We start from the raw sequence: 22,999 nt of genomic DNA, 5'->3' as shown, positions 1-22,999 counted from the left end.
TTGTGACACTGTTTAAATAGTACCCAGGAGGGAGGTTTTTGATTAAATGTGTTGCAAATTGTACATTTTAAAGAATATTTATTCAGAAACACTGGTAAAACTATTAGCCGCATCGTGAAGTAACTCATCAAACTGGCCGACATTGGCCAAAAAAGTGCCCCATTTTGATCCAAAAAACTGGTCTACACAAGCATTTTGCGTTTTTGGTTTGGCCTTGTCCTATAGACCATTCCGAGCCTGGCTCTGTGTGCATCTAACCTACTTTTTCTTTCACCAATAAATCAGGCAAAAGTGCAAACGCAGTCCCACAGTACCAGAAATAATGCAGTCAAGTGTCGCGCATTTTAGGACATTGCAGAGATCAGCAAATCCAATGTGCACAGGATGGGTGTCACCCTGGGCAATCAGCCTTTCTGATCACAGATTCTCCCCTGCCAGGTAAGTGTGAGTTGAAAGAGTAAGGGAATGGGTGAGCCGGTTCTGAAAGCTCCGCTAAGTGAGGGTGAGAAGGCAGGCCCTAAACTAGCCCCAGCCCTCCCGGAAACCCCCAGCGTCTGCAGGGCTGCCTTCACAGGTGGAGAGGAAGCTTTGGCAGGCAGAGCCGAGCACAAGAGGCACATTGTAGCACAGTTCCTTTCTCCCATCAGGCAAGGCTCTGCGCGAGATTTGCAGAAATTCGGGCCTGGCTGCCAGCCAGTAGGCCCAGTCGGAAAGCAGGAGGGCTGGAGCAGGCCTGTTGCAGTCTGCCCACTGGCCAGTCGTCCCGAGACAGGCCAATGGCCCGTTCCGAGTCGAAAGGTCACCCCGCTAAACAAGAGTGTCTCAGTCGGGGTGCCCCTAAGCCGGACACGGCAATGCCGTGAAGTTAAGGCCCAATCGTGCCCGATCTGTGGTCCGACGGGGCCGGTGGCAGCTTGCCCTATAGGCCATTCCGAGCCTGCACCGAGGGTCGGACTGGGGCATAAAATTGTCTCAGACACCAACGAAAAAGTGGCACACAGTTGCAAATGGGAATTCATTCCTTTTGTGACGCTGTTTGAATAGTACCCAAAGGAGAGTTTTTTGATAAAATGTGATTAAAATGTTACATTTTAAGGAATTTTCAGCAATATTGGTCAAACTATTAGCCGCATCGTGAAGTAACAGATCAAACTGGAACAAATTGTCCAAAAAAGTGCCCCATTTTGACCCAATAAACGGGCCCACACAAGCATTTTGCGTTTTCTCATTCGGCTATGGTTCTATTGCCTTATAAGCCAGTCCGAGCCTGCCCTTGGGTGGTAGCGGTGCACGGTATGCATCAACATAACATGATATTTGGAGGGGAGCAGGAATTTCCTTTCTGTGGGCAGATGGGGAGAGGTGCAGGCCTGAGACATCTATCCACGTCCCTCTATTGTGCTCATTTAAGGGCGTCTTTATAGTGGAGGCTTCCCTGATACAGTATTGGCAGGCAGGTCATGGGGATTAAACATCTCTACTTGTTTTAAAGAAATAATGAATTTAACACATTTCAACTCAATGCGTACTTTAATAATTTCTTGAGATTGCCTAAGTAAAACAGCCTTGATTCCTCGTACTGCAGGAGTGGCATGGCATTCCTCCTGCAACAGTGGCATGGCATTCCTCCCACTGCAGGACCAAGAGACACATGCTCTGTTTTTACGCTCTGTATGTGACAGATTTTCATTTCAGCCCAAGCAGTTCACTTTTAAAATATGTTGATGCACCCCTAGCCTTTTCTTTTCAGAGGGGAGGGGGAGGGCGAAGAACGCTAAATCATGCTGTGCCTTTAACATCCTGCACACCAGAGAGAGGAGGGAGAGCAACAGTGAGTTGAGGGAAAGGAACAAGCAGACAGAGGAGGGAGGTTGAGAGGCTGAGGAGACTGAAAAACAAAGGAGGCTGAATGACAGAGGAGATGTAGGAGATTGAAGTGTCCCAAGAGACCTACAAGCAATGAGAGACAGATGTGACAGAGGGGATTCAGAATGCTGGGAGACAGAGGAAGCTGAGAGACAGGGCAAACAGATGAGATTGAGGAATCCAGACTCAGAGGAGACATAGAACACCGAGGAGCCTCGGGAGACATGGAGGCAGAGGCGACATTAGAAACAGAGGAACTCAAGAAGACTGAGGAAACATTGGAGAGAGGAGGCATAGGAGATTGAGGAGCCATGGGATACAGATAAGCATGAGGGATAGAGGAACCCTGTGAGACAGAGAAACCCTGAACGACACACGAGGCCAAGAGAAAGAGGAGGCCAGGAGGCCAACAGACAGAGGAGATAAAGGAGACTGTGGAGTGCCCGGAGGCATAGGAGATGGGTTAGCCCAGGGAACCAGAGGAGCCCTGAGAGTCAGAAAAGCACAGTGGAGAAAACAGCGTATCACTGAGGAGACAGAAGAGACATAGGAAACTGAGGAGGGCAAGAAATATCAGGGGATGACAGCAACAGAGTATATACATATATGTTATTGTAAATTGTTTTTTTATTTAAAACCTCATACAGCACACAAATACATTTAATATTCCAATTCATGACAGAATAAAATACATTAAAATACGTTAGTATTATTCAATATGAAAGATGGGCAGAATATTATCAATTAAAACGCAGTATGGACCAAAACCCAATTTTTCACCACTCATAAGTGAGAAGTTAGGAGAAAGGGGGGTTGGGAGCACTTGGAAGGTTTGGCTACCGCGCTTGTGCTTACTTCTTAGCGGTTGGTGCGTGCTAGCAGCCTGTTGTAAGAACCCAATAGGGCAGCGCTCAATGGCCCAGGTGAGGAGTTTGCAGAATTGTTGGGGATTCTTACGAAGTTGGTGCTGCACATATAGTTCAAGTGTTTTGATTGAATTGCATTTCTGGTCGGTTTGTTGGGTCTCAATTCATTCAATGAGGAGAACTTGTTGGCTCTATTTGTGCCATTGGTTTTTAATGTTACTAAAAGTGCTGACACGTGTTTCCACCACATGGTGGTCTTCATCAAGGCTGTCGTTGTCAGTGATTAGACAGCATTTTATACATTATGAACAGATGTCAGGTCCAACAAAAGTGTTGCATAACATTATCACTGAGTTGTGCCCGTGGAGGTAAGGTAGTGCAGTGTTGCATTGTGTATTGATGACACAAGAGTAATGGTGGTGTTAAGAATCAATCAGCATATATACAATGTTCATACGTATGTGGTTTGGTACATATAGATTGTTACTCTATAAATCTATGTGTACCAAACCACATATGTATGAACAATGTATATATGCTGATTGAGACCTAACAAACCGACCACAAATGCAATTCAATCAAAACACTTCAACTATATGTGCAGTGCCAATTTCGTAAGAATCCCCAACAATTCTGCATAATTGAGCAGTACCAGCCTATTGCACTTTACGTTTACAGATTTTAAAATGTCATGTAATCATTGCTTTTGTTAAAAAATGAACAACACGTATTAGGAAAGACATTGGGCTGCCTTGTAGGATGTACCTCCAAAAATGTTCACCATTCAGTGAACCAATGTCATAAAGAAATCTACTAAACAGTTATTTTCTAGTCTTCTGCAACTGAGGGCAGGACATCAACACATTCTTTAACGTTTCTGAGGAGTATCCACAGAACCTACGCATTGCACTCTCCCTTTGGCCTCGTATTGATAGCAGCTCACCCGTGTATAGTAGGTTGAATCTAATCCTCATAAACGTTTCCCTATAACGTCTGTCGGGACACTGTTTTAAGTATTTTGTGAGAGTTCCCCTTTTTTTTAGGATGCACACTCATTTCCTTGTACAGGCCATACCTAATCGTAGCTTCACCTATCCATATCCAGTGTTTATCTAAAATATTGAAATGAAATGATATTTATTTGTATCGCTCTCATATATATATTCCTCTTTACCTCTCCGGGATTAACTAATAATGATTCTTTTTTTTAAAAACTTCTCTTTATTGGCAAGGAGCAATAGCAGGTGCATTACATACTACATCAACAAACCGTGATACATGTTTAAAGGTACGGACAACAATCAGTGCATTAGTAACAAGGCAGGCACATTCACAAGAACGAATCAAGTCCAGTGAGGGGACCCACAGTTCAGCTTACCCCCTGTCTGATCTGGCGATGGGGGCGAGGATAGGAGCTCCAGATCAGCTTTGCTATTCAAATAGCTACAGAACTCTGTCCACACATTTTTGGGGCGAGCATTCACAGGCAATGTATTAATATAGTCCTCCTCACACACCTGTGTCCAGGTGAGAGCCTTTAGCCACATTTCTAGCGGAGCGATTGATCGCCGCTTCCAGCACTGCAGGATGCATCTCTTGGCCACTATGGCTAGCACGTTCAGAAATTTAGCAACCCGCTTAGCCCCCGCCCCCTCCCACAGCCCAAACAACACAGCCAGAGGGTCAGGATCAATCCGAAACCCCACCATCTCTGAGAGGGCCTCGAGCACAGCCTCCCAAAACGGGGCCAGTGCCCCACAGGACCCGAACATATGTGCGTGATCCGCCTCGTTGGATTTGCATCTCTGGCAAACGTGGGGTTGATTTCATGCGAACTTCCCAACCACCCAGGGAGTGTAATACAGGCGATTAAGGAGTTTATATTGCACACATCTAAATCTAGAGTTGAGGGAAACCTTACGTGTGTGTGTACACATTTTTTCCCACATCTCGTCAGTGATTGCCAACCCCAGTTCCTGGCTCCATGCATCCCGAATCTTATGGGATGGTTCTGCAGTACGTTCTATCAGCATTTGTAAAGGGCGGATATTATGCCCCTACCCCCTGCAGAATTAGCAATATAACAGATTTTGGAGGACTCTGGGGGTTCGTCCGGGTATGAGGGCCACATGTCCTGCACTGCCGCTCTGAGTCTAAAGTATTGCAGTAACTCCAGTGGTGAGCCAGAGTGTCCTGGCCTCCATGTCTGTGGGGTGATGAATTTCCCCTCGGGGAACAAGCCGGAAAGCGCCCGATACCCCAGGTCCAGCCTGTGTCGCATGAGGAGTTTATCCTGTGTGGGGGCGAGGCCTGGGAATGACCATATGGGCAGCCATTTATAGTACGGACGGAGTTCGGAGTGGGGTTGCAGCAACTGTTTCCATGCCCTGATTGTGTTGCCACTAGGTCAGCCGGGGCGTCGGATTGATACGAATGGAAGAGGATCAGGGATATAACATTTAACTCCTCGGTTGCCAGGATCTCGAGTTTGACATGAGGAGGTGGGTCTTGGTGTTTATACCAGTGAGTTGCGTGTTGGGCTTGTGCAGCAATCCAGTATCGGGCTATATCCGGCGCGTTAAAACCCCCTTTCTCCTATGGTAAAGTCATATGCTGCCATTTTCGGCAGACGGCCCGGAGTGCCATAGGAACCGGGCAAACCCCGCGTGTAGGTCTGTGAAATAGTGCTTCCCGGGCCAGAGTGGGACGTTGGCGAATATATATAGGAGCTTTGGAACTATAATCATTTTGATTAGCGACAGTCTTCCCGCCTCTTCATTCTAGCTTCCGCATACTGCGCAGCCACATCATAGTTGTCAGCCAATAGGGAGGCTCTAGACAGGGAGACCTTGACCCCGAGATATTTAATCCCTTCTGGGGCCCACCTGAGTGGGAATTCGCATGACGGTTGAGGGGTTGCAGGTGTGAGAGGGAAGATATCTGATTTTGTGTAATTTATAGTGAAGGCCGAAAATGTACCTATTTTGATTATCTCACGGATGATTGGGTCTAAGTGGACCGCGGGGTCCCTGATGTACAGAGGCACGTCGTCCGCATACAGTGATATAATTTCGGGCGTGTCACGCAGGCGTATCCCCTTACGAGTATGCTTGTCTCTTATGCTGTCTGCCATTGGCTCAATAGCCATCGCAAATAATAGGGGGGAAAATGAGCACCCCTGGCGCGTCCCTCTGTGGAGGGTGAAGGGAGCCGAGAGATGAGAATTAACCAGGACTCTGGCCACTGGATTTGTGTAAAGCAGTTTGATATAGGAGAGCATGCGTGGGCCAATTCCCATCTTCTCCAGCACCGCCCACAGGTACTGCCATGAAACCATATCAAACGCCTTTTGGGAATCTAGTGTCATGGCAACTGCATTAGCTTTAGGGTCAATTCTGGAGATGACATTGAATAGGCACTGGATATTTAGAGCAGTGGAACGGGCAGGGACAAAACCGCTTTGGTCCGGCTGGATTAGATACGTCATGATGGGGAGGAACCTGTTCGCAATAATCTTGGCAAATATTTTGGTGTCTGTATTCATACGAGAAAGAGGTCTGTAGGAGCCACACTCCTCCGGGGTTTTCCCGGCTTGGGGAGTACAGTGATAATAGCCTCATGTAGGGACTGGGGGAGAGTGGCAAGGCGGAGGGACTCAGCCCACACCTCATGCAGGCGCGGGGCCAGTAAAGCAACATGCTCTTGAAAAAATTCAGCGGTTAGGCCATCAGGACCGGGAGCCTTGCCTTTGGGAAGGGCAGAGATAGCCTCAGTGATCTCATCAAGAGAGATGGGAGTGTCCAGCTGCTCTTTAGTGGCGTGGGATATATAGGACATGGGGATACTGTCAAGGAGACGATCCAGGTCCTGAGGGCTATGCACACTCTGCGGGGCATAGAGGGCAGCATAAAATTCCAAAAAGGTCTCAAGAATGGGTTGGTCAGCCCAATGTTGGACACCGTCCTTGCTCCTAATACTGTCAATCCGGGTTCTGCCCCCCTCGATCCGGGCCAGCCTGGCTAGGGTTCCACTGGGTCTTTCCCCCTCGCCATATTTACGAGCCGCAATGGGTCATGCAAATATCGTATCTCCCTGAGGGCATGTGCCTCAAAGGTCTCCAATTCCGAACGTATCTATGCCAACTTGGGCGGGGAGGGAGCAGAGGCGTATTCACGCTCTAGTTCCTTGAGTTTTGTCTCGGAGCGTTGCAGAGAGTTCCTAATGTCTTTCAGGACCCCAGCTTCCCTAGAGATACACATCCCCCTGATGAACACCTTGAAAGCCTCCCATCGGACCCCATCAGTTGTGTCATGGCGTTTATTGTTGTCAAAAAACGAATTGACATCCGCAAGGATGTCGGCCTTAAAAACTATGTCATGTAATGCCTCAGATTTAAATCGCCAGTTGGAGTGGCGAGGTAGTGCAGGCTGCAAGGTAATGTCGAGTGCCACTGGGGAGTGGTCTGAAAGCGTGCGTGGTAATATCTGTATGCTGAGATTCTTCCCCATCAACCCGGCCGACAGAAGGAAGAGATCGATTCTGGAATGACTGTCGTGTGCAGAAGAGTAAAACATGTACTCCTTAGCCAGTGGGTTAAGTGCTCTCCAGGCATCGATTAGGCCAGCTGGGCCCATGTGTGCCTGGAGCAGACGAGCGGCTCTGGATACCGTCCTGTGTGCAGTGCCTGATCTGTCAAGCTCAGTGTTTAGTATGAGATTCATGTCCCCCCCCAAAATAACCGGGATCCCGATGTATCTCAGAAGCATGATATTGATGTCATCAAAGAAGTCGGGGGTGTCTATGCTCGGGGCGTATGTGTTGACCAACAGGCACTCCGTGTTAGCTAATAGACAATGGAGGATCACGTATCTACCCTCACGATCTATGTGGCTAGTACGTAAGGAAAATTCCACTGATTTGTGAATCAAGGTTAGGACACCCCTGGACTGAGAGGAATATACGGTGTAGAATTTATTGGTGCCCCTTGTCGGGGCCAGAGAGGATGAGAGATGCGCAAGAGCGTGGGTTTCTTGTAAAAGGAGAATATTAACCCCATGCCTCTGAGCGTACGCCGTTATCCTGCGGGCCTTAGTGAAATTACTGAGCCCCCGAATATTCCATGACATTAGTCTAATAGCCATGTTACGACTTTACGGGACATCCCAGCATCGCTTAGCTTTGATTGTTGACCGTATGATGGTTATCGATGCAGTGACACACCTTTCCACCCTCCAAGCCACATTCGCGAAGAAAGTCACTCGGTAAGGGAAACCACAATCGCATATTCAGATCTGAAGGCAAAAGGGCTAGCATCTTTTGGCTAATTTTAGCGTTTTTTTCAATGTTTATGTGTTCATTACATTGTGCATTGTACAGTGCTGTAATTAACCATTGTGGTTGGCTGCATGATCCTTTAGTGACCAGATTGCCCTTTGTTGATTTATTTTTTGGCCCTTTTGCCTTCAGATCTGAATAGGCGATTGTGGTTTCCCTTACTGAGTGACTTTCTTCGCTCGCACGGGAAACCCCTTTTTGGGATCAATCTAGTAGCATCTAGGTCTACTGTGATTTATTTCCCTGACTTTTGCACTTACAGCCAACAGTGAAACTAGCATTCAGTCACTTTACACGATGCACTTTATGATTGATACATTAATGTTGTCACTTTGCGTATTTTTTGTACAGAATTTCAGATGATTTAATACTTATTTTAACGAGTACAAATTCTAAATAAATACAGTATTTTTAACGATTGTTTCGTTCTTAGTGGATTGATCTGTGTTGTGACCCTTGGGGGTCCTCCCCCGTTTTGGTGGCCTTTTAGCGGCCTGTTTGAGTATCTTCAATTTATTCCGCTGGCTGGTTTTTCATTTATATTGATCGCTGCTTCCCCTGTGCCAGCGAAGTAGGGGAAACCCACCTCTTTGTTTTGCGGCTTTTGTCCTGGTTAGCCTATACCCTAGATATTTCACTGATGGTGCCACCAGCACTGGACTCACACCCATCAACCACTGGTAGTCAACAGGTTTATAGGTCCTTCAGTTGAAAACCATTAAATTCGATTTTTTCTGGTTGATGATTAGGCTTTTGAATGATGAGTAGTCTTCAAGACGGTGGAGGAGTCTTTGAAGGCCTACTGGAGTACTGTCCATAAGCAAGATTTCATCTGTGTAGGCCATCCAAAAACATCTCTCCTCGTTTATCTTGGGAGCTCCAAACAAGGCGTCTCTCAAGTAGTCACCCTAATTCGAGGTATATAAATTATAAAGGATAGGTCCCAGGACACACCCGTGCCTCAATCCCTGGTTCGTGATTATAGGATTTGACACCTCTCATTCATGTTCAACCTTACTTTTATCACGTGTCCCGGTGAAGCTCAATCCAAATCTCCAATTTGTATGCAGGTATCCCCCACTTTAATAGAGTAGATATAGGAGATTACAGAGTCTAAAGAGACAAAAGAGGCTTAGAGAGAGAGGAGACACAAGGAGGATACACAGGAGATTGATGAACCTGGAGAGATAATGGAGACCTTGGAGACAGGAACCCAAGAGAAAGAAGAGACATAGGAAATTTAGAAGCCCAGAGAGCCAGAGGAGGCCAGGAGACAGGTGGCGAAAGGGGAAGGCAGACAAAGGAGCAGAAGGACAGAGGAAGTTAAGAGATAGAGAAGACAGAGGAGCCCTTAGAGATATAGGTTCCCCCGAGGAGACAGGGAACCTCAGATGACACAGAAGATCCCTGAGGAGACATAGGTGTCCTAGAAAACATGGAAGACTATGGAAATGTAAGATACTGAGGAGACAGTGGGCATCATTACAAGTCAGCCGGTCCGGAAACAACGGTGGCGGTAAATCCGCTGCCACCGTTGTTTCCGGACTGGCTGATTCCGAGTCCTGCAGGCAGGAGGTGTCACTCCCACCAGGTCTGACCTAGCAGGAGTAACAGCACCTGCCTGCAGGCGGACATGGAAGCACCGGCTCTGTCAGGGACAGAACCAGTGTTTCCATGGTCCCCATCCCCATGGAGTCCTACGGGACTCCATGGGAATGGGGATTTACAGAATTCTGCCTCCGGAATTACCGGGTCACCGGGGTTGTAATGCTAAATGGTATTATGGGTCCGGCAGCAGCCTGCTGGTTTTTCCGCCACGGCTGCCGCCGGACTCGTAATGAGGCCCAGTATGGCGTTCTTTCAATGTTTTTTTTAATGAGTACATTTTACCAAAAAAACTCATCGAAATATATAGGGGGTTGGAAAAGTGTATTTAAGGGGTGGGGGGTCAGGAATAGGTCAAACAAACAATAGGAGATGGGGACCTTGAGGGGGAAACCCCCAAAAATAAAAATAAATCAATTTTGATTAGTTTTTTCAGTATAAAATACTCGTAAATAAACCCATCGAAATTACACTCGTCGATGAAATGACATAGAACTTGAGGAGACATAGGAGAATGAGGACACTGAGCAGCCCTTAGAGACAGAGAAGACATAGATGATTGAGGAGCACCAGGAGAAAGGGGACGTCAAGAGATATAGGAGTGATGAAGACTGAAGAGGCCAGAGTGAATGAGGAGGCACAGAACAGACAGAATGAGAAGACATAGAATGTTAGGGAGACCTGCCAGAGAGAGAGGAGGCCAAGATACAAAGGGGCCCTGCAAGACAGAGGAAGCCGTGAGACAGAGGAGCCCCAAGAGATAGAGAGGTCCTGAAAGAAAGAGGAGAAATAGCAAATTGAGGAGCTCTGGGATACAGTGTAAGATAGGAGACCGGGGAGGCTGAGACACATTGAAGACATAGGAGCTTGAAGGTCCTTAAGATATAGAGGAGCCCTGAGACACAGACAACAGGAGAGCCCCAATAGACAGATGAGAAAGAAGAGACCTAAAAGACAGAGAGGACTTAAAAGTCATAGGACTATGAGGAGGCCAAGAGACAGAGGAGACTGAGGAAGCTGAGGAGGAAAAGAGGCAGAGAAGGGTGATGAGATTGTTGATGCCAAGAGTCAGAGAGGACATAAGGGATTGAGGTGGCACCATAGACAGAAGAGATCGAGAGACACAGGAGAGTGAGGGTGCCAAGAGGCCTTGGACACTGAGGACACAGCTACGGCCAAGTGTTACGTGTCGGCTACCGATCGTGTCGGCTAGTAAGAACTGTGACCTCATGGGGGCTGGCCTCACCCCCTTAGAGTGAGGTTTAGCGTTCCTCTGTGTGCGACGGAAGAAGCTATGAGCCACTGGACTGATCACAGATGACGTCTCTCCTCGACCAGTACAGAGCGGATTTTGTGCTCTTGCTACAATGATTAGATGTCTAATTCATGGGCCTCAAAGCTTGTGTCTCTTCCCTCCGCACTGTCACTGCAATCCACAAACCCCACAGACCTGATAATTTACTTATGGGTTCTGCGACACTTCCACGATAATTCTTGCATCGCTTCCTAAATGCAATAATAGGATAGAGAGATCGATTAAACAGAAAGACTTTGGTGAGAGGCACAATGCAACATAATACAGTGTACCAACATATATCTCAGAGTGAAGAACCGCCAGGGGTAATTTGCTCAGCTTAGCACCCTGTCCGCCAGGGGTAATTTATACCATACTGCATCCTACTGAATACATTTAGCTTATCTAGAGTATCTACACCCCGGCTGCGACTGTTATTTCAACCCAGGGCTAACAGCCTAGAGTAAATAGGAAGCCCAAACCATAGCCCACCCATATATACTACCTACAGTTGAACCACATCTTGACTGCTGTAGAATTAACACTCAACATAATATGACTGACCTACCACCCTGCACAACTGGCGTCTACATCCCGGTAGGAAAGGGCCTGGCAAATCTCTTATGTCACTGACAGTACCCTATACCCTGCCCAACGCCCTTCCCACCCAAAGCATCTCTTTTCCCACTGCCAGTAACATGGCCCCACATTACCACTTCAAGCCAGCCCACACTCTCACCAGATCCTAAATCCACCTCTAGACTCATTATGAACACCATCCCTGCCTGCCCTGCAACCTTATCAAGATCCACCACACCCTGCATTGGAGCAATGCGATTCAAGCGTCTCAAATCTAGATTGCCAACAATCCCACATACCGCTTCACATCCCATACTAGGAACCACAAGGTTACCAAGGCTCACCACTCGTACTAGCCCTCACCACCCTCCAGGTTTCGTCCCCCGTCCACTTCACCACTCATCAGAGCAGAGGCTCCGAAAAATCACTCAACTCATAAAGCAAACCACTGATGTAGCCATTTTGCATCATGACACTGCTATCACACAACCCAAAATGCCCACTCCTTACATCACCCCTGCCATAGCTACCTCCTCCCCCCAACTACAACCAGCTCCAAGTCTTAAAGGCGGCTCACGCCATCAACATATACGACCTACACCTTGACCAACAGCTAGATTTCCTATTTGTCACTGAAACCTGGCTAGACCAAGCCTCTGGTCCCCTGCTAGCCCTAGCCATCCCCCAGACTACACTATACTTAGGGCAGACCATCAAGACACATTAGGAGGAGGAGTAGCTATCATAGCCAAATCCTCTCTACAGTTCAGATCTTGCCCTCTCAACTCTGTAGATGGTTATGAACTCCTCTTACTCAAACTTACTAATGATCCCAAAACCACAATCAGCATTCTCCTCATCTGCAGAGCTCACAACAAAACCAACGACCCAGAATTAGACACACCGCTCGTCATCGCCCCCCACCTCAAACCTAATACTAAATTTATGATCCTAGGTGACATTAACCTGGGTTATAATGACCAACTAGACCACAAAGCCAGCGCCTTCTTCTCTGCCCTTGATGAAATGCATTTTACCCAACATGTCAATGTACCCACTCACTTTAAGGAAAGAATACTGGATTGTATCCTGCCATTAAATGTCAGCATATCAATTGAATCCATCACGGAAATCAATTGGTCGGACCACCATCTAATAAGCTTCAATTTAATGATACCAAAAACTCAGTGCGCCCGCCACCTACTCCCTGTCCCAATACAGTGAGAAACACCCGCAATCTCACAGCAGACAGTCTCACCCCTACTCTTACGGAATCCCTCATGAGTTATCTACCCCTAAACAACAACCCCGAAAGCATTGTGTCCATATACCACAAGTGCCTTAAATCCACCATTGATGCAGCAGCCCCACTTGTGACTACAATACCACGTACTACTAAACAAAGCAACTTCTGGTTCAACGAAGAGCTGACGGTACTCTGACGCAATAAAAGAGCACTTAAGCACTTACACAAAAAAGCCCAGTCCACCGACTCGGCCAATTCATTCCTGTCAGCCAATAAAACTTACAAAGCAGCAGTGATAACCCATAAAACTAACTCCCTAAACACCTGCATAAATGGTGCTGCCTCCAACTCCAAAGAACTCTTTTCCATACTCAGAGAACTGGAAGTACCTATCTCCTCTACCATTCCCATTAACTCCAGAAACACCTGGTGCACTACCATCCAGAATGCACTAGCCTCCAAAATCTGCACTCTCCAAAATAAAATACTAGTCAAAAGAAACCTATTGGCCATCAAAAGCATACCGCCCCTAACACCTGACGCAGACATAGAAAGATCAATCACTCAGTTCAAATTCTCCACGGTCTCCCAAGATCAGGTTTTGAACACCATATCCACCCTAAAACTCTCCAATTGGAAAGGCGATAGCTACCCTGCGCATTTAGTCAAACTCTGCACGGCCAATCTAACACCCATTATCACCAACTTCATTAAGGCCTCCTTCACCACCAATTCTGTCCCCACCAGTATCAAAGGAGCTTGGGTTACCCCATTCCTTAAAAACCCTTCTCTGGACCCCACCATACCCACCAACTACCGTCCCATAACCACAGTGACCTTTCTGCTAAAAATAATTGATAAAATAGCATACTCTCAAGTAAAAAACTATCTAGAAAGCAATCATCTACTAGGAGCCAGACAATATTGCTTACGGCCCCACCACAGCACAGAAACGGTCTTATTAGATCTAAAAATCCAGATGGACTCCATAAGAGACTTTGGAAATCTTTGCATTCTTCTCTTACTTGACCTCTCTCCCGCATTCGACTTGGTGGACCATGACAAACTATGTAATGCGTTATGTGACAATTTCAATGTCTCCACAGAAGCTACCCTGTGGGTGAAATCCTTTCTAGCAGAACACACTTCTAGAGTATCCATCAGTAAGGAGCCTGCTGACCCAATTTCTGTACCCCTAGGGGTCCCTCAAGGCTCTTGCCTCTCACCCAGCTTGTATAATGCATACACAAAACTCCTGTTCGCAGCCCTGGACACCATGGGAGTAATATACACCAACTTCGCTGACGACACCCAGTTCCTCATTCCGATCTCAGGAAACCATTAGCAAACCATGAGCAAGACACATCCAACATTACCAATAAAAAATTGGATGGCCACCAACAGTTTGTGTCTTAACAATGAAAAAAATGGAGATCCTCATCGTAGGCTCCCCCTACAGAATAAAAACTCCACGACGACTACGCTTACATTACCATTGATGAAACACCCATCCAAGGTCGTAAACAGGTCAAATCCCTGGGTGTCCACCTAGACTCAAACCTGATGATGACCAAACATGTCATTTCCCTCTCATCCTCTACTGCCTACACGGCTAAACTCATCGCACTCAGATCAGACTCCAGCACACATTTATTTGTCCCAAGATTCAAGAGTTCTAGGGGATGGGGGGCAGCTTCCTAGTAGCAGCACCTAAGATCTGGAACTCCCTCCCATCCCATAATAGAAACGAGTCCTCCCACCAGCGCTTTAAGAGTCTTATTAAAACATGGCTCTTCTATAAATTGTAACCTGCCGTTTCCCACTATGCTCTCATAACATCATTGCATTCACTGTAATTATAAAATGTTCTGTCTTTTGTATAACACACCTGTACCGTACTGTAATTTCTTGTACTGTAACCAACCAATTGCCAACACTGCCTGTAATGTAATGCAAATACCATGTAACCAGATAAGTAAGTTTGCTGTACCCTACGCCGTGATATCTCTGGGTTTGGGCGTATAACAAATGCTATGAATAAATAAATACATTTATAGACCCTCATTTCATATTGCTAAATCAACACATTGTTCAAGCACATTTGTCATCTTCAGTGTCCCTCATTACATCTCAATAGTTCAACATAAGATTCAAACACATCTGTTTGGTAGGTGACAAGTCACTTTTCTTTACGGAAATCAATTAACATCAATTCTCTCCTCTTGGAGCTTAATTCACATTTCAATACCAAAAGCCCTGTCTATCCACCACTGCTCACACGGCGTCGTCGGGGAAGGTGGGCTGGAGCCCCTTCCATACCCCCTGCTTAGGATCTTACAAGCAGATGCATTTACCCACCTGCGCCAACAAGGGTAAGGAATGCGGATTGCCACCTCTACTGCATCACTATCGGGCGCTTGATGCCCACTTCACCAGAGGCACTGTGTTTTATTCATTGTGTCCAAATTCATGCGTGCTGCGTGAATAGCCTCGCAATATCCCGACCGCAAAGAGGACATTCTAAGATTGCCGCCACCCTTGAGGTGCACGGTGCCTAGCAACAAGTGCAGCACCTTCCCTTCGCTGCAACTGGCCCCTGCGTGCATATCCGGCCTCCGGAAGAACCGGTAGGCGAAAGCCGGTGGCCCGCCCACCAAGGCCCGGCTCCTAAGACCCATCGGCTGTCTGCGGGCTGATCAGAGCTCACTGCTCACACGGCGTCGTCGGGGAAGGTGGGCTGGAGCCCCTCCCATACCCCCTGCTTAGGATCTCACAAGCAGATGCATTTACCCACCTGCGCCGACAAGGGTAAGGAATGCGGATTGCCACCTCTACTGCATCACTATCGGGCGCTTGATGCCCACTCCACCAGAGGCACTGTGTTTTATTCATTGTGTCCAAATTCACGTGTGCTGCGTGAATAGCCTCGCAATATCCCGACCGCAACGAGGACATTCTAAGATGGCCTCCACCCTTGAGGTGCACGCTGCCTAGCAACAAGTGCAGCACCTTCCCTTCGCTGCAATTGGCCCCTGCATGCATATCCAGCCTCCGGAAGAACCGGTAGGCGAAAGCCGGTGGCCCGCCCACCAAGGCCCGGCTCCTAAGGCCCATCGGCTGTCTACGGGCTGATCAGAGCTCACTGCTCACACGGCGTCGTCGGGGAAGGTGGGCTGGAGCCCCTCCCATACCCCCTGCTTAGGATCTCACAAGCAGATGCATTTACCCACCTGCGCCGACAAGGGAAAGGAATGCGGATTGCCACCTCTACTGCATCACTATCGGGCGCTTGATGCCCACTTCACCAGAGGCACTGTGTTTTATTCATTGTGTCCAAATTTATGCGTGCTGTGTTAATAGCCTCGCAATATCCCGACCGCAACTAGGACATTCTAAGATTGCCGCCACCCTTGAGGTGCACGGTGCCTAGCAACAAGTGCAGCACCTTCCCTTCGCTGCAATTGGCCCCTGCGTGCATATCCAGCCTCCGGAAGAACCGGTAGGCGAAAGCCGGTGGCCCGCCCACCAAGGCCCGGCTCCTAAGGCCCATCGGCTGTCTGCGGGCTGATCAGAGCTCACTGCTCACACGGCGTCGTCGGGGAAGGTGGGCTGGAGCCCCTCCCATACCCCCTGCTTAGGATCTCACAAGCAGATGCATTTACCCACCTGCGCCGACAAGGGTAAGGAATGCGGATTGCCACCTCTACTGCATCACTATCGGGCGCTTGATGCCCACTCCACCAGAGGCACTGTGTTTTATTCATTGTGTCCAAATTCACGTGTGCTGCGTGAATAGCCTCGCAATATCCCGACCGCAACGAGGACATTCTAAGATGTCCTCCACCCTTGAGGTGCACGCTGCCTAGCAACAAGTGCAGCACCTTCCCTTCGCTGCAATTGGCCCCTGCATGCATATCCAGCCTTCGGAAGAACCGGTAGGCGAAAGCCGGTGGCCCGCCCACCAAGGCCCAGCTCCTAAGGCCCATCGGCTGTCTGCGGGCTGATCAGAGCTCACTGCTCACACAGCGTCGTCGGGGATGGTGGGCAGGAGCCCCTCCCATACCCCCTGCTTAGGATCTCACAAGCAGATGCATTTACCCACCTGCACCAACAAGGGTAAGGAATGCGGATTGCCACCTCTACTGCATCACTATCGAGCGCTTCATGCCCACTTCACCAGAGGCACTGTGTTTTATTCATTGTGTCCAAATTCACGCGTGCTGCGTGAATAGCCTCGCAATATCCCGACAGCAACGAGGACATTCTAAGATGGCCGCCACCCTTGAGGTGCCCCCTGCCTAGCAACAAGTGCAGCACCTTCCCTTCACACTGCAATTGGCCCCTGCGTGCATATCCAGCCTCCGGAAGAACCGGTAGGCGAAATCCGGTGGCCCGCCCACCAAGGCCAGGCTCCTAATGTCAAGACTTGCAGACTCTTTTACCGGATTGATCTCAGAATCTTCTATATCCTCTTCATTGCTAGAATTACTGCACAGCCCCAAAAACCCTTCCTCCTCCTCACCTGATGAGGTAGAATAGTTTAGCTTCTTTCTTCGGGATTGCCGCGCTGGAGTCTTCTTCTTTGTGAGCAGATACGGTCTGCCTCGAAAGGAAGCCACTGTGACTCTATATACAGAAATTCACAGTGACTCCTCTCCGCGACAGCCAGATATATTTCAGGGGAAAAAGCCACGAAGGCATAAAAAACCCCATGATGTTTCGAAGAGGACTGTCGAATAGGTGGATCCGATGAGAGGTAATCTTTCCGTAAATGAAGCAGAAGTCTCCGGAGGAGCTCTCCAAGACGGAAGTGAGGATGGTTAACAACTTCACAAGCAGAAAACGAAGAAGAAGGCAAGGTAGTGATCCAGGAGGAAGTGGCAAGTAACAACGGATAGACTTGAAGCAAGGAAATGGAAGAGGGAGGAAAAGGGGAGGAAGGTGGAACAAGGATTACTGAATAAACACAGAATAGAGCACACGCATCACGGGAAAGCACAGTTGCAACGCGCTGATCCGTCGAGTAACTGATGGTTATATACCTGACGGCGGCCATGTTGGAAAAAGACTAGACCGCAGTGTAGCGTTTCAAGAAAACGTGGCGGAACAGTCTTATGGCGTCGGAGTTTCCACCTCCGCCAGACTCGCCAGCTGCCAGCAGTCGTGACACCTAAGGCCCATCGGCTGTCTGCGGGCTGATCAGAGCTCACTGCTCACACAGCGTCGTCGGGGAAGGTGGGCTGGAGCCCCTCCCATACCCCCTGCTTAGGATTTCACAAGCAGATGCATTTACCCACCTGCGCCGACATGGGTAAGGAATGCGGATTGCCACCTCTACTGCATCACTATCGGGCGCTTGATGCCCACTTCACCAGAGGCACTGTGTTTTATTCATTGTGTCCAAATTCACGCGTGCTGCGTGAATAGCCTCGCAATATCCCAACCGCAACGAGGATATTCTAAGATTGCCGCCACCCTTGAGGTGCACGCTGCCTAGCAACAAGTGCAGCACCTTCCCTTCGCTGCAATTGGCCCCTGCGTGCATATCCAGCCTCCGGAAGAACCGGTAGGCGAAAGCCGGTGGCCCGCCCACCTAGGCCCGGCTCCTAAGGCCCATCGGCTGTCTGCGGGCTGATCAGAGCTCACTGCTCACACGGCGTCGTCGGAGAAGGGGGGCTGGAGCCCCTCCCATACCCCCTGCTTAGGATCTCACAAGCAGATGCATTTACCCACCTGTGCCGACAAGGGTAAGGAATGCGGATTGCCACCTCTACTGCATCACTATCGGGCGCTTGATGCCCACTTCACCAGAGGTACTGTGTTTTATTCATTGTGTCCAAATTCATGCGTGCTGTGTGAATAGCCTCGCAATATCCCGACCGCAACGAGGACATTCTAAGATGGCCGCCACCCTTGAGGTGCACGCTGCCTAGCAACAAGTGCAGCACCTTGTCATGAACCCTCTTGGTTGGCGATGGATGCCGCTGTTACGGCTTCGCCGCCATTAACACTGCCACCACGTTCTTTTCACGTTTCTCTGTTTACGGTCTAGTGTTTTTTCCTCTGTTCTTCGTCTCGCCTATTTACTTCCTGCTTCCCATGATTCCTTGCGTTGCAACCGTCTCCTTTCGTTTTCACGGTGAGACGCTTCCAGTGCTTTTCTCTCGCTCGCTCTTGTTCCCCCTTCTGGGGATTTCTCTCCCTTCTTTTCTCCTTCCTTCCCGTCTCCCTGGCGGCTCCTCTCCTCCGCCGGTTTCCCTCTGCTGCTGCGTTTTGACGCTTACCGGCTACATGCCAGTGTTCTTTCCTTCCTTGTCATTTCCTCTCCGGAAGGATCTTCGATTTGTTTACCTAAAGGATCCCGAGGCAATTGAATTTCACTACCACTACAGCGACAACTACATCTCTCATCGCAAACCACGACTACAACTCAGGGGTTTTTTCCGCCCTTGGGCTTTTTCCCCTTACCCGCCTGCATACGGGAACGGAGCCAAGGTGGTAACCAATACAGAGTTCCACCACGGCTTCATTCCGTGTCAGAGCATTCACAACGAAGAGTAAAAAGGATTACCTTGCCCACAGACACGGCGTCGGAGCCTCAGACCCTGAAGACTCAGGTGAGGAGAGTGGTGCCTCGGGTGGGAAAGTGAAGCATTTGGACAATACCCTTACGGTGACTTCAAGTCATTCTCCAGATTGTGACAGTTTGCAACGCCAGAAGATACCAATGGCTACTCCAGAACAGTTGCAGGATCAAATCCAAGACCTATGGAAAGCTGTACAGTCCCTTTCTCAAGAGCTTCAGACTGTTAAGGCAGAAAATGTGGTATTAAAACAATTGGTTTTGGGCAAAGAACCTTCCCCTCCCCCAGAATTGCCACCTATGGCCCTATCTTCGGGGAAGTTCGACGGTTCTCCCAAAAAACTTAAAGAGTTTCTGGAAGCTGCCACTATTTACTTCACTTTCCGCCCTCATATGTTTTCTTCTGATCAGACTAAGGTTGGCTTCCTCATTTCGAATATGGTGGGCAATGCCCTTGCGTGGGCTACACCTCTTGTGACAGGAGAAGACCCGGTTCTACAGAATTACGGGAATTTTAAGATTCTTCTCAGAGAATCCTTTGAAAGACATGAACTCACCTACACTGCTTGTGAGGATCTCCTGGATGTTAAACAGGGAGCCTCAGATCTCCTCACCTACATTACTGGATTTAAGACTCTGGCGGCAGGGGCCGGTTGGCCTGAACAGGCACAATTTGCCATTTTTCGTAGAGGTCTCAAAGAGGAGATAAAGGACGAACTAGCCCGGTCTCCCCGACCTGCCTCTTTTTCGGATCTTTTATCCTCGGTCCTACAGATTGAACATCGTCTCCATGAGAGACGTAATGAAAGAAGACGTTACAGAGAAAATCCCTCTACCATAGGGACATCATCCAACACTCTTCCTCCATCTTCTAAACAGAGTGAAGAACCTATGCAGATTGGAACCACCCGAGCACCACTCACCATGGAAGAAAGAAGAAGACGAAGAGAAAGAGGGCTTTGCGCCTACTGTGGGTCTGACAAACATCTGCTCAAGGACTGTTCCGAACTACCTCCACGGCGTTCGGGAAACGAATCACCCCGGTTTTAAAAGGGACCGAAAACCGGTGGTTATCTAAATCTTCCAGTCCCTACGTTTCTTTGGCTGTATCCACAAAGAAGACACCTGAAGATTCCAGACTCATGGTTATCAATATCAGCGTGATGATCCAAGATCAGCTCGTAGAGACTTTGGCACTCTTAGACTGCGGAGCAGCCGGTAACTTCGTTGATACCTTATGGGTTGACAAGGTGGGCCTCAAAAGGCTAGCTAGACTCGAAGACCAGAAGGTGGAGGGTGTAGATGGTACTCCCTTGTCTTCAGGACCCATAACGCAGACGACTGAGGAGCTAGAAGTCCGAATTTCCCAGCATGTGGAGAGTCTTAAATTTGACATCATTAGAGCTGCCCATTTTCCAGTTATTTTGGGAATCACTTGGCTCAGGAGACATAACCCACAAATAGATTGGGTATCTAATTTGCTACGTTTCGAGTCTGAGTTTTGCAAGAAGCATTGTATTCCTCAACAATCTTATCTACAACTACAGGTCACCCCTGCTTCTTGTCAGGAATCCTCAACTGTCCATAATATGGCACATCTTGGTGAGGCTTTCAGAGAGGTTTTCACAGAAGTCAAGCCAGCACCTTTACCACCCCATCGTCCTGAGGACTGCTCTATTGATCTTGAGCCCAACGCACTGGTTCCGTTCGGTCGTATGTTTTCCTTGTCCAGATCCGAGAAGGAGGTCTTACGTACTTACCTGGATGTGAATCTGCACAATGGCCTCATTCAACCTTCAAAATCTCCTGCCGGAGCTCCCTTTTTCTTCATCTCCAAGAGGGATTCCAAAGAATTACGACCTTGCATTGATTATAGAGGTCTCAACAAGGTCACTGTCAGAGACCGCTATCCTATGCCACTCATCACAGACATTCTTGAGGCGGTTCAAGGTGCTCACATTTTCACTAAGCTGGATCTTCGCAATGCATACCATTTATTGCGCATTGCTAAGGGTGATGAATGGAAGACGGCTTTTCGAACACCCTTCGGATTGTTTGAATATAGAGTCATGCCCTTTGGGCTAGTTAATGCTCCCGCAGTTTTCCAAAGATTTATGGACCGCATGTTTTCAGATCTCTTATTTGTTTCAGTGATCATCTATCTAGACGATATTCTTGTATTTTCCACCAACAAGGAAGAACACGAAGAGCATGTCCGGACAGTGCTTTCTCGACTTAAGGAGAACAGTTTACTAGCCAAACCTGAAAAATGCCAGTTCGGGGTCTCGAGCATTCCCTATTTGGGGTTTATTTTGTCTGACCGGGGTATCTCCATGGACCCTCGCAAGGTGTCTGCCATTTTAGAGTGGTCTTCTCCCACCTCTGTCAAAGAGGTTCAGAGATTCTTGGGTTTAACAAACTTTTACAGAAGATTCATACCCCGGTTCTCCGAGATGGTGCTACCTATAACCACACTTCTCAAGAAATCATCTGGAACCTTTGTGTGGTCATCGACGGCAGAGTCTAGTTTCAGACATCTCAAAACTTTGTTTTGCTCAGCACCCATATTGCTCCAGGCCGATCAAACTAAACAGTTTATCGTGGAAACTGATGCCTCTTCCGCGGCCATCGGTGCTGCCTTGCTCCAGGAGTTCGAAGGTATAGAACATCCAGTCGCCTACCTCTCTCGCACTCTGACCATCAGTCAACTTCACTATACCGTCCTTGAAAAGGAGTTACTAGCTATGAAATTGGCCTGTGAGGAATGGCGACATCTGTTATTGGGTGCCAGTATTCCCTTCATCATTCGCACGGATCATAAGAATCTAAAGGTCCTGCAGTCCCTCGAGTGTGCCAACTCTCGCCAGGCGCGATGGGCTTATTTTTTTTCCCAATACGATTTCACCATTACCTATTTACCAGGCTCTCAGAATGTCCTAGCCGACGCCTTGTCTCGCAAGGAGTTGGTTGCTGGTTCGGGCCGCCTCTCAACCGAACTTATGTTTCCATCTACTCGCATAGTGGCACCTCTTCACACTTTTCTACAGGAGCTCAAAGAAGCTTCAGACTCTGAACCCTGCTTTAGAGACAAATGCTTGGCGTCTCAGTTTCATACCAAAGATGGTCTCTGGTTCTACAAGAACCGACTTTACATACCTTCAGGACATCTCCGCAAGAGGATTCTCTACTGGTGCCATGACAGCCGAGTTGCAGGACATCGAGGCCAGGCAAACACCATTGAACTCATAAAACGCTCGTTTTTCTGGCCCAATCTTCGACGAGAAGTCCAGTCATACATAAAAGCATGCCCAGTCTGCGCTATGGCAAAGAATCCAACAGGCAAACCGTTAGGTCTCCTTACTCAGCCTGACATACCACAAAGGCCATGGGGGAACTTGTCTACTGACTTCATTGTGGATTTACCCTTATCAGAGTCCTGTTCTTGCATCATGGTAACTATAGATTCATTCACCAAGATGGCCCATTTCTCTCCACTGGAGGGCTTACCTACGGCCAATCGCATGGCCGAAGTTTTTGCCAGAGATATATTTCGTCTTCATGGCTTGCCTGATAAGATTACTTCGGACCGGGGTAGCCAATATATTTCTAAATTCTGGAAGGCTTTG

General features: G+C 48.3%; 1 non-coding gene across 1 annotated transcript; it reads right to left on the bottom strand.

Annotated features, from left to right (window-relative positions):
- Window positions 1-284: 284 nt before the first annotated feature.
- Window positions 285-446, bottom strand: LOC138568207 (U1 spliceosomal RNA). The gene has a single exon (XR_011302561.1). It is a non-coding gene; the product is annotated as a U1 spliceosomal RNA (small nuclear RNA).
- Between the last annotated feature and the right edge of the window lie 22,553 nt (window positions 447-22,999).

Source organism: Ambystoma mexicanum, chromosome 2p (genome assembly GCF_040938575.1).
Source record: "Ambystoma mexicanum isolate Mex_15411 chromosome 2p, UKY_AmexF1_1, whole genome shotgun sequence".
Classification (NCBI taxonomy): Eukaryota; Metazoa; Chordata; class Amphibia; order Caudata; family Ambystomatidae; genus Ambystoma; species Ambystoma mexicanum.
The sequence above is the reverse complement of the archived record's forward strand: the minus strand, read 5'-3'. Positions and strand labels throughout refer to the sequence as shown.